The sequence below is a fragment of the Rhinoderma darwinii genome, chromosome 2 (assembly GCF_050947455.1).
Source record: "Rhinoderma darwinii isolate aRhiDar2 chromosome 2, aRhiDar2.hap1, whole genome shotgun sequence".
NCBI classification, from domain to species: domain Eukaryota; kingdom Metazoa; phylum Chordata; class Amphibia; order Anura; family Rhinodermatidae; genus Rhinoderma; species Rhinoderma darwinii.
Genome location: NC_134688.1, coordinates 84,656,572 through 84,669,907, shown reverse-complemented (window position 1 = coordinate 84,669,907; position 13,336 = coordinate 84,656,572).

Genomic DNA, 13,336 nt, shown 5'->3' with positions numbered 1-13,336 from the left:
GATTCTAGAATCAGCAATTGTTTCATAGGACATGTTAAGCCCTGTTCACACAGAGTTTTTGACACTTTTTTTGACGCAGAAACCGCGCCAAAAAACGGACGAAAATGCCTCCCATTGATTTCAATGGGAGGCGGAGGCATTTTTTTACAGCGAGCGGAAAAACAGTCTCGCGGTAAAAAGCGTCATGCCCTATCGTCGGGTGTTTACGCCTCTGACCTCCCATTGACATCAATGGGAGGCAGAGAAAGTGTATTTCGCTGCGTTTTTTGCCCGTAGCACTCAATGAGTGCGAGCGAAAATCACGGCAAACGGCGTGCAGGGAGGTCAAAATCTGCCTCAAAATCCCAAACGGAATTTTGAGGCAGAATTTTCCACCTGCAAAAAACTCTGTGTGAACAGGGCCTTATGGTTCTCACCAGAAAGTGGATTCTTGAGCCGCAATCAGTTTGGCAGTGTCTAAGGAATCTCCCTGTTTTTCACTCTTAAACCTGCATGGAGGTATGGACTTTGTCATTTGGATTCCCATGTCATGGTTGGTCCCCAGAGTAATTACAAATTGGTGGCAGGTATGCTGCAAGGACCTTCAGAAGTGGAGGCAGATGCGGAGTCAGAAACAAAGCCACCCGGATAGCAGTCAGGACAAGCCGGAGGACGAGACAAGATTTAATTAGAAGACAGGCCATTGGTTGAAATAAGGAGGTTGAACTACAAGTAATAAAGAAGAAAGACTGCAAAATCTAGTAACATGGTCAAGGTCAGACTCAAGGTCAAAAACCCACGTAAAGTAGCTCAGCAGAATGTACCTTGATTCACACAGGTAGGGGTGAGCAGCGGGATCCACCGTTTTAAAGTTGCCGCTCCATGATGTCATCAGAGCAGGCTGTTAGCCATGGAGACCTGGCCTTCGGCTGGATTCGCTGCGCTGGCAACCTCGAGCAGGTCGAGAGCGAGGTGATTAACAGGACACAATTATAGAAAAAGTATTGCTTGTAATCTTAGAACAAGGATCCTGAGTTATGTGACCTCTTTAAATGTTAAGCTTACCATCAAGGGCCCCCATGAATGTTCAGTGTTGGGCAATTTCAAGCCATTTTTCTGTGCGACATTGGTTGACCTCGATGTGTGGCTGTTGATAGTAATACCTCTAGTGCTGTACAAATACAGCTCTGGATTTCTTGGATGAAGCGGTCACATGACGAGCTCATGCCATAATACACAACCCATAGAAGTCTGAGGTCCCATACTGTACCCTCTCATGGCTGCAATTTCAGAGTTTTTCCCCCGAATCCATGCTGAATAGAAAAAATATTGCAGAGTTTCATCGGATGTCGTATTACGGAGATATTCTCTCCTGGAAGCACTGGTTTTTGGGGAAAATAAATAAAATCTCAGAAAAAGGCTTTACTTTCTGATACAGTGGAAGGTTAAAACACCAGTTCCCAGCTGGATGCAGACAGGTCACAATGTTATATGGGTGTGGTAGCATAGGTGCAAAATACTGTTGAATATCCACTCACGCACCTTCCATTCAGGAGGGGGTGGCTGCTTAGTATTCTAATTGCACATAGATAAGATTTATATAAGGTGCAAGTCACAAAATTCAATATGCTTCGTATCTCGCCATTGCCCCTGTGAGGTAAAGAACCATAATTCTGTGCAAACAATTCAACAAAACCTTGAAGAAATGAATTCTAGTATAGAAAATAATGCTTTTGTTGTTCACAACATATTTGTCTGCTATTATAGCAAACTTGCCAGGGACCATTGAACTTTGCATTCTGACATGACACTTGGCACAATTCCCGCTTGGCTAAAAAAAAATCATAGAAGAAATCATGGAGTTTTAATTTTTTAAATATATTTAGGTGCACGGCTCATTAATTACAGTTACATGTGTATCAGAGCTGTGTCTTGTAATGATTTCAGTACCTGTGTGTCCATTAGGCTGGGTTCACACGACCTATTTTCAGGCGCAAACGAGGCGTATTATGCCTCGATTTTCGCCTGAAAATATGGATCCAATACGTCGGCAAACATCTGCCCATTCATTTGAATGGGTTTGCCGACGTACTGTGCTGACGACCTGTAATTTACGCGTCGTCATTTGACAGCTGTCAAACGACGACGCGTAAATTGACTGCCTCGTCAAAGAAGTGCAGGACACTTCTTTGGACGTTTTTGGAGCCGTTTTCTCATAGACTCCAATGAAAAAGCTCCAAAAACGGACGTAAAAAACGCAGCGAAAACGCAGCGGAAGACGCAGCGAAAAACGCGAGTTGCTCAAAAAACGTCTGAAAATCAGGGGCTGTTTTACCTTGAAAACAGCTCCGTATTTTCAGACGTAATTGCAGTTATCGTGTGCACATACCATTACATGACCATGGACAGAATTTTATCCTTTGGAAGAAAACAATGAATGTTTCTATTGAATGACAACAAGCGGAGATCTTGAAAACCGTGAGAATTGAATACAGAAAGTATATTGGAAAATTGTATAACTTTGAATTGTACAAAAGATAACATTAATTTGCTGAAACTGGACAACCCCTTTAAGCATGTCATGCAGAAAGTGTTCCTAAAACACTTAGTAATTCACTAAATATATAAAAAAAAATCAAAACGCCATGATTTCTTCTATCATTTTTTCGCCAAGCAGGAAGTGTGCCAAATATCATAAAAGTTGGCTAAAATAGTAGATAAATATGTTGTAAACAAGAACAGCATTATTTTCCATACTAGATTAATGGCTTCAACATTTTGTTGAATTGTTTGCACAGAATTATTTTAATTTTTTTTACCTGTAAAGCTACTTTTTTTTTTTATCACGTATTTATTTGGCTGGGTTCACACGACCTATTTTCAGGTGTAAACGAGGCGTTTTACGCCTCGAATTACGCCTGAAAACACGGCTCAAATACGTCGGCAAACATCTGCCCATTCATTTCAATGGGTTTGCCGACGTACTGTGCCGACGACCTGTAATTTTACGCATCGCTGTCAAAAGACGGCGCGTAAAATGACAGCGTCCTCAAAGAAGTGCAGGACACTTCTTGGGACGTAATTTGAGACATTTTTCATTGACTTCAATGAAGAACAGCTCCAAATTACGGCCGTAATTGACGCCTCGCAAAACGTGAGTACGAGCAATTACGTCTGAAATGCAGGAGCTGTTTTCTCCTGAAAACAGCTCCGTAATTTCAGCCGTAATTGTCGATATCGTGTGCACATACCCTTTCGGGGAAGGGCAGTGACCAGATGTTAAGCATAGTTATTGGACGGCCTAAACACCTGCTGATTTATTTTACTGAGATGTTCAAATAACAGATGAGTTCCCATGACTTGTAGTCTAGTCGTCTTTTCACACCCACGTACAACTTCAGCACACCATATAAATGCCTAGAATGGGCCTGTGTTCCTCAGAAACCCATTGTTAGGCACGGTTCACACTGCATTTTTGTAGCGTTTTTTTTTTTCTGCTGATAAATTTCGATTGAGAGCCATGAGATTTCATAAACAAAAATTTAAAAAAACGCATTGTAAAAACTTAACTGATCTGTCTATCCCATATAATTTATCTATTTGAAACGGCAGCGGACTGTCGCCTCCCCTTACCTGCTGATGGCTGCGACCGCGGACCTCTCCTCCTGCCAACGTCTCCCTCCCCAGCGACACCAGCACATCTGGCCACTCTGCCCTGCGGTGACAACTAGGGTGTGTGCGCTCGTTCACAGCTTAGAGGGCCAGCGCGCACCAATGTAAGTAATTAATTAACCCCAGATCACTCTGGACTATAAAATGGGCCCTGCTCTTTCACTCCTTGCCTGAGCGTTGTTGTGTATTCCCATGTTAGTCTTAGCAAATGGTGCCTTAGTCGTATCCTGTTCCCAGTGTTCCCCTGCCCTGCTACCTGTATTCCGTGCTGTTTGTTCCTGTGCTTCTTCTAGTGTTGGAGTCGTGTTATGCCATCTGTCACGCCTGCCGTCATACACCACGTCTGGTGTCATCTGCCACGTCTGATATCATCCGCCATGTGTGGCGTCATCTACCTTCAAGTTCCATCTGTGCCTAAGCCTCTGCTACTGTCTGGACTATTACAAGTACTCTTGTGCTAGGACTTTGCATAGACTTTCTAGACTGTTGTTTGGCCAGCAGTTACTCCGCTACAGTGGTGCAGCCTAGTGTGTCCACATACTCACGGATCATGACACTATTATCTATTGTGAAATGTCCATAAGGAATAGAGTGTCATCCATCAATAATGTGAAACCCCAGTGATGTGACTTTTTTCAAATGATGGCAAGCCTGCATATATTGGGCAGATTATATTATAAGGCTGGGTTTCTTTTCAAACGCAGCCTACAAAAACGCTTCTGAAAAATGTTGGAATACTAGGCCAATTCATTAAGCAAAAATGTCAGAAATATAAGGTCAAAGGTATCCATCCACAAAAGGCAAATGGTAGGCAGAACTCGGGGGTCAGACAGACCACATGATAAACAATGGTGACAAACTAAAAACAGTGACAATCGAGAATCAGACTGGATACAATCACGTACAGAAACCACCCCGACTGTTCCAGTAAGTTTTATGGCTGAGTCAGGCCTTAAATAGGTAAGGGTGTATTTACACGCACCATTTTTCATGCAGTTTTTGCAAGCAATCTGTATCTCATTCTCTTTCCTGTGCAGTACACAAATAGAAGTGGGAAGCTAGGGGTCCCCCGGGCCACCAGTTGCTAACGACTGCCCTAGACTCCCTCTAGTGTAAAGTATATTTATTTATTATTAATAATAATAATAATAATAATATATATATATGTTTCAAATAATTGAATGAAGTGTGGGAAGGACTTTTGTATAATGTAGAGCGCTATATGCCAGCGAGAATAGAGGCCAGATAATGACTCACTGGCTGGTCTGTTGTTCAACACTACTCAGCGTAATAGGATCAGAAGCTAATGGTTTAGCTAATGGGAGAGGATTAAGTATCAAAGGCTCCCATAAGGATGAATAGGGAGATGTGTACGGCGCATTGGATTTCAGAAATTGGTTTTGATAGGTGGCAGACATGCAGTATTAATCAGGTGAAAGAGCCCTTGTTTCTGGAAGCTGACTCAATTTACTGTATGCGACATCATTACTGTAATAAACACTGGGCGGTATATGGCCACTTACACTGCCCATATACATATACAAGATAGCTGGTGACTAAACACTCGTTCGGCCAACAGCTATCTCACCCGACCTACCTCATATAGACAGGTAGACAAACACTGACAAACATTTCTGACAGCAGTTTATCTCTCGGCACAAAAAAGCATTTCAACATTGATCCGTTTCCCCTGCTCTCGGGAGACCGTCGGGAGGCCACCAATTCTGCAATCCATGGTAATGCCGGGGCCTCATCAGCAAACAAATACCGCCGTTCAGTGCCCATACTACATACAGTGAAGGAAATAAGTATTTGATCCCTTGCTGATTTTGTAAGTTTGCCCACTGTCAAAGACATGAACAGTCTAGAATTTTTAGGCTAGGTTAATTTTACCAGTGAGAGATAGATTATATTTAAAAAAAAAAATGAAAATCACATAGTCAAAATTATATATATTTATTTTCATTGTGCACAGAGAAATAAGTATTTGAACCCTTTGGCAAACAAGACTTAATACTTGGTGGCAAAACCCTTGTTGGCAAGCACAGCAGTCAGACGTTTTTAGTAGTTGATGATGAGGTTTGCACACATGTTAGATGGAATTTTGGCCCACTCCTCTTTGCAGATCATCTGTAAATCATTAAGATTTCGAGGCTGTCGCTTGGCAACTCGGATCTTCAGCTCCCTCCATACGTTTTCGATGGGATTAAGGTCTGGAGACTGGCTAGGCCACTCAATGACCTTAATGTGCTTCTTTTTGAGCCACTCCTTTGTTGCCTTGGCTGTTTGTTTCGGGTCATTGTCGTGCTGGAAGACCCAGCCACGAGCCATTTTTAATGTCCTGGTGGAGGGAAGGAGGTTGTCACTCAGGATTTGACGGTACATGGCTCCTTCCATTCTCCCATTGATGCGGTGAAGTAGTCCTGTGCCCTTAGCAGAGAAACACCCCCAAAACATAATGTTTCCACCTCCATGCTTGACAGTGGGGACGGTGTTCTTTGGGTCATAAGTAGCATTTCTCTTCCTCCAAACATGGTGAGTTGAGTTAATGCCAAAGAGCTCAATTTTAGTCTCATCTGACCACAGCACCTTCTCCCAATCACTTTCAGAATCATCCAGATGTTCATTTGCAAACTTCAGACGGGCCTGTACATGTGCCTTCTTGAGCAGGGGGACCTTGCGGGCACTGCAGGATTTTAATCCATTATGGCATAATGTGTTACCAATGGTTTTCTTGGTGACTGTGGTCCCAGCTGCCTTGAGATCATTAACAAGTTCCCCCCGTGTAGTTTTCAGCTGAGCTCTCACCTTCCTCAGGATCAAGGATACCCAACCAGGTGAGATTTTGCATGGAGCCCCAGATCGATGTCGATTGACAGTCATTTTGTATGTCTTCCATTTTCTTACTATTGCACCAACAGTTGTCTCCTTCTCACCCAGCGTCTTACTTATGGTTTTGTAGCCCATTCCAGCCTTGTGCAGGTCTATGATCTTGTCCCGGACATCCTTAGAAAGCTCTTTGGTCTTGCCCATGTTGTAGAGGTTAGAGTCAGACTGATTAATTGAGTCTGTGGACAGGAGTCTTTTATACAGGTGACCATTTAAGACCGCTGTCTTTAATGTAGGCACCAAGTTGATTTGGAGCGTGTAACTGGTCTGGAGGAGGCTGAACTCTTAATGGTTGGTAGGGGATCAAATACTTATTTCTCTGTGCACAATGCAAATAAATATATATAATTTTGACTATGTGATTTTCAGTTTTTTTTTAAATATAATCTATCTCTCACTGGTAAAATTAACCTAGCCTAAAAATTCTAGACTGTTCATGACTTTGACAGTGGGCAAACTTACAAAATCAGCAAGGGATCAAATACTTATTTCCTTCACTGTATGTATATTGTGCTGCACTGTGGTGTTTGTTTGGCGCTGCTGGGGAGGAGTATTGTGTTGCACTCTAGAGGTCAGTTCACACGTTGCCTAAATACTGAGGTTTTTCCCTAATGGAATTAGTTGTGGAAAATCTGCAGCAAATACAGTAGCAGCAAAGTGGATGAGATAAAATGTCATCCACATGCTGCGTAAATGCTGAGCGGAGAAAACGCTCAGAAATTGACCTGCGGTGCAGAATTTCATTCAGCAGCATATCAATTGTATTTGCGTAAACGCTGCTTATTTGTTGTGGGTTTTCCTAATTGAATTCAATGGGGAGGTAAATCCCGCAACAAATAGCAGTTGTTGCGATTTTTGCAGCAGGTTCGCAGTGATTTTGCCTCAAAAAAATGCAACTCATGAAAAAAATAATAATCTCATACTTACTCAGAAGTCTGTGTTCCTCCCCCCAGTGCGGCCTCTTGGGATGACACTTTCATCCCATGTGACCGCTGCAGCCAATCACAGGCTGTAGCAGTGGTCACATGGGATGAAACATCATCCCAGGATGATGTCAGAGGGCCGGCCTCCTGCAATAACTCTTCATCCCATGTGACCGGCGCTGCAGCCAATCACAGGCTGCAGCGGTCTCCTGGGATGAAACTTTATCTTTGGAGGATGAAACATGCAATTTTCCGCAGCGGACATTCCGGGCGGAATGTCATTTCGCCCGGAATTCCCTGCAGCACATCGCGGTTACGCTGCATGCCTTTAGTATTTGTTTTGTGCTGCTTGGAAGTTATGTTATGCTGCACTGTAGTATTTGATGCTGCCAGGGGGCATTATGTGCGCAGCGCAAAATAAACACCACAGTGAAGCACAACATACCCCCCCCCCCCCTAGCATCGTGCAACAAGCACCTAATATAGGCCACTGGCCTTGTCACAGTCACAATACAATCAGTACTAGTACTCCCAGACAGTCCCTCCTAGTCCCTACCTGGAGTCCCAGGCTAACTAAGGCTGCGGCGGTCAGCGCTGGCAGCCACGGTCTGTCCTCCTGCTTTCTAAGGCCTCATGCGCACATCAGTATTCCGGTCAGTATTTTGAAGCCAAAACCAGGAGCAGGTCCAGCCTGCTGCTCAGCCTGCTCTTTCAGGGCAGGGCTGGCTGTAGTCTTCTGATCTGTGCTACCACCTGGCTCTTCCTCCTGCTGGCACCAAATGCAAAGAGGAAGCGTTGGCAATTTGAGGGGTCGAGGGGAGGCACAGGTCTCAGCGCAGTGGCCCTTTACTTTATCATAAGTGGCCTCTTTTCACTACAGAATATAAAATTCACTAGAAATACGTACATAGACAGCTCACAACTCTGTGTGTGAACATATCAGACTGAGGCGCTAACTAGTTGGAACAGCTTATGTGTACAATTCGGAGTAGTTATGATCGTTGCTTTCGAGTGTCGCAGCGTGTAAACATTCCTGTCCATATCATGGTGCAAACTGTCATGTCGGAAAATCATAAGCATTATCGGAGCGTCTAAAATTGGGTACATTTCTTTTTCTCACAATCCAAGTAATTCCAAACACATTCATTGATGTCGGAGTTCTGGGGTGGCCTGTCTGAGAACATTAGTAGTTTCTTTGATAAGTACTTGATTGTTATCTTGCTGTAAAATAATTTTATTTCTAAAGCAATTGTACGATGTATTACAACTTGTTCTTATCATCATTCATAACGCCTTCAACCAAAAACAAGTCACCGACTCCAGATATTCCCTAAACTTGCACTGACCCCTCACCAGGCTTGACTGACTGATGGATGTATACTTGGTTTGAGGAGTTCTTTATTGCTTTGGAAGAAAGACTTGTTATTTACAAAGATCCCAATTATCGACATAAGTTCATTAAACATCTTAGGGCCCTTTCACATCAGCGTTCCTTTCCGTTGAGGGGTTCTGTCGGGTTAACACTTCAACGGAAAGGCAAACTGAAGCCTTAGCTTCCGTTTCCCTCATCATTGAACTCATTGGTGACGGAAATCTATCTAATAGTTTCCGTTTGTCACCGTTGTGACAGGGTTCCGTCGTTTTTGATGGAATCAAATGCGCAGTCGCTAAGGTTTCAGTTTGCCTTTCCGTTGAGGGGCTAACCCGACGGAAACCTCAGATGGAACCCCGCAGCGGAAAGGAACGCTGATGTGAAAGGGCCCTCATACGTCCAGTTTCGGAGTTTGAATGAACCCCCAGCGGTTCTCGTCAAATGAATTTAGATCACCATAGGGTTCTAATGTCTGCTTGCTTTCGGTAAAAACAAAGAACTGGGTATGTTGGATTTGAACATGCTGGTTTGCACTTAATTATTGAAAGGTAGGAGACATAATTTTACCAAATATTCCCAAGAGAATAAAAAAAAAGCTTTAAAAAAAGGCTTAGATAATTTCCTAGAACGAAAAAATATTAGCTCCTATGTGTAGAAATGTATCCCTTCCCTTTTCCCATCCCTTGGTTGAACTTGATGGACATGTGTCTTTTTTTTAACCGTACTATGTAACACATTGAAACAGAGACTGATAATACGGTCTTGGTATAAAAGGTGATGGTTTAGTCGTTTTCTTATTGTAGCTAAACTACAAGCTACATGGCCATAGAAAGATCCACAATATGGGGATAGATAGAGAGTGCTTTATCCTCATCCAAGACTGTAGAACCATGCAGTTTACTTAGGCCTCATTCAGACTGCGTAACGCAGCTGCATTTTAATGTCCATATTACAACTGCAAATTCTGGCCCAACCGAGGTCTAATGACCAGAACTAACAGCATCATAGATCCCTCTGATACTGTAAGTTTGGGTCATTATATTTACATGGTAGGGCCTGGACTTGCGTTTGATATGCACCCACTTGCGACCATCTGAACCATCTTGTGATGTCAAGAGGTGAAAACTGAAGGATCAGCTTAACAGATAAAAGTCCTCCAATTAATGTACATGATGTAAACTTTGGCCAGTCCTATCAGATGGCACATGCACTGTATATGACTGTACACCTCTTCCCTTATCCTGTAGGTTGCGCTGTTGCTCTGTTCTGTACTGAAGGTCATATGTGTATAATCATTGTACAACTCTTGTATCACATGCGATTAAGTAGGCCAGCCAAAAAGATTAAGCACACTAGAAGAGGCTTCTTCTCACTAGCACTGGGGACAATAGGTGGATATGAGAGCAAATTAAAAAAAACAGTAGGGAGCGTCATAACAAGTATGTAACAGCAATATCTAGATACAGAAGCAGTTTATTTTAATGATTCCAATCGAGAAATTGTCATGCTTTGTATAAATCTTGATCAGTACTCCATGGATACCCATGCAACAATTAAAGAGGACCTGTCACCTGCCCACAAAACTGGAGTGGACATCTCAGTTAGATTGCATGCGCCTCACAGATTCGAATGTTTTTTATTTTTTTCTTCTAGCCCCCACCGTTCCGGAGATATCAGGGCCGATAGTTCTGGTGTCTGATAGGCAAATTAGGCCTGTAACTGTCAAGTGGGCTGTTACCCCATATCAAGTAACAGGTGTTACCCACCCACTCCAAATCTCATTTTAACCTTTGTCTCCGATAAAAAGCTCCACTTTGAAGCAACCAAGACCAAAAAAAGTGCTCAGCCCCGGATAGGATGGTGCCATCTGAAGTGGATTTATTTGTCATAAAGCCACACTGGTCTGGATGTATTTTTGAACAAATTACTTTTACCAGCCTTAGGGCAGATTCAGACAAACGTTGCGTTTTTGCGCGCGCAAACAACGCAGCGTTTTGCGCGCGCAAAAACCATTTGACAGCTGCGTGTGTCATCCGTGTATGATGCGCGGCTGCGTGATTTTCACGCAGCCGCCATCATAGAGATGAGGCTAGTCGACGCCCGTCACTGTCCAAGGTGCTGAAAGATCTAACTGATCGGCAGTAACTCTTTCAGCACCCTCGACAGTGAATGCCGAACACAATATACAGCAACCTGTTAAAAAAAAAGAAAAAGTTCGTACTTACCGAGAACTTCCCTCCCGGCCGTTGCCTTGGTGACGCGCCTCTCTTGACATCGGGCCCCACCTCCCTGGATGACGCGGCAGTCCATGTGACCGCTGCAGCCTGTGCTTGGCTGGAGCTGTCGCTTGCACTGAATTGTCATCCCGGGAGGTCAGACTGGAGGAAGAAGCCGGGAGTTATCGGTAAGTCAGAACTTCGTTTTTTTTTTTTACAGGTTCATGTATATTGGGATCGGAAGTCACTGTCCATGGTGCTAAACAGTTTAACTCTTTCAGCACCCTGGACAGTGACTATCTCCTGACGTCGCGTACCGGAAATTTTTTTGCTGAGTTCGGCCGAGCCCGGTGAAGTTCGGTTCGGTTGTCCGGGTTCGCTCATCTAAAAAGACACTCCGTTTGGATGTTTGGAAACAGAAAAGCACGTGGTGCTTTTCTGTTTACATTCATCCTTTTGACAGCTGGTGCGCTGTTTCAGTCAGTTCGCACGGAAGTGCTTCCGTGCGACCTGCATGGTTTTCACGCACCCATTGACTTCAATGGGTGCGTGATGCACGAAATCCGCGGAGATATTGAACATGTCGCGTTTTTTGCGCAGCTGACAAACGCTGCGCAAAAAGCACGGACTGTCTGTACTGCCCCATAGACTTGTATTGGTCTGTGCGTGGCGCATGAAAACCCCGCGGCCCGCACGGACCGAATACACGTTCGTGTGAATCCCCCCTTAATGCGAGAATTTTGGCTTATTATTTTAGATCAGTATTTAAGTGAGATTGGACGATTCGACTTCTTCATATTCCATATACATCTTAAAAGGGCAATCCATCTAATCCAGGGGATTTGTTCCTGGTGACCATCTTTATCACATTTCCGAGGTCCTCCACTGTAATTGGAGCTTCTAATAACTTGTAGGCTGTGTACTTCTTCGGAAAGAAATATTTTTTTTAATGAAATCTGTTTTTAAGAAACTTTAAAAATTACTCATCCTGTATATATAGAAGCTGTATCGTTCTCTCTCAGCTAAATCCGTCAGTTCTCCGACAAAAACAGTATTCAGCTAATATCGATCACAGCTGGTCGATGGCCTTTATCTTGCTCCACAGATAACCTGGGAGGCTGAAGATTATTTGCTAACATAATGTACCCACATCGCCATTTCATATCTAGTAGTATAATATTTTACTCCTTTAAAAGTATGTTTCCCCATGAATGGCATTTAAGATATATCCACAGAATATGTCAAATCTCAGATGGTTTAGGGTGCCTCATTGTAGAGATAGGTGGGACCCGCACCTAAGTTCTAGCTTTTTGTGCTCGCGCTGCCTCCTGGCCACTTCCTGATTACATGGTCGGCTGTTTCCGTAACTCCCATAGAACTAAATAGTAGTTATGGAAACAGCGTAGCTCGCATGCTACTCTGCTTCCCTAACTGCCCTTCACTATGGGAGTTATGGAAACAGCGTAGCTCAGCGAGTTACGCTGTTTCCGTAACGCCCAACCATGTAAACAGTAAGTGGCCGGGAGGCAGAGCGAGCACAAAAAGCTAGGGCGGGGATTAGGGGGCCCCCTGCTAGAGATAGGTGCGGGTCCCAGAGGTGAGACCAGCAACTATCTGACATATACAATACAACCAGGGGCGTAGCTAAAGGTTCATGGGCCCCGATGCGAAAGTTCTTATTAGCCCCCCCCCCCCACTCCGCAAACTTCTCATGGCCGACGGTCCGCAGCTTTCTGTTGCATCGCTGGGTCTCCTAAGTGACCCAACAATTCAGCACTAGCATCTGGGGGCATCACTAAGGTCTTAAAATGTCAGGGGAAATAGCCCCAATATATATGTTTCTCCCCCCCCCCAAGAAAGTGTGTGTGTGTGTGTGTGTGTGTGTACCCAGGAAACGTAAGAATAAGAATTGTTTTGCTTCTTTGTGTTACTAATTATTTTTGTGTGTTCGTTATTTTACAGGTTCAAATGTTGGACTACGTCGGATTCGAGGACTACTTCAATGACAGCGTTTTTTTTATTCTCAATAAAATGGTTAATGAGGGTTGTGTTTTTTTTATTTCAATAAAATATTTTTTCTATGTCCATGTATTTTTTTAAACTTTTATTATTACCACCTTAGTAATAGCTGCTGGCTGATGGACTACGTCCATTACTAAGGCGAGGCTTAATGTTATGCCGGTGCAGAGGTGACCACTAACCCCCATTATTACCCCGATACCCACCGCCACCAGGGGTACTGGGAAGACTGGTACGAACCAGTACCCGACCATCTGTAGTTATGG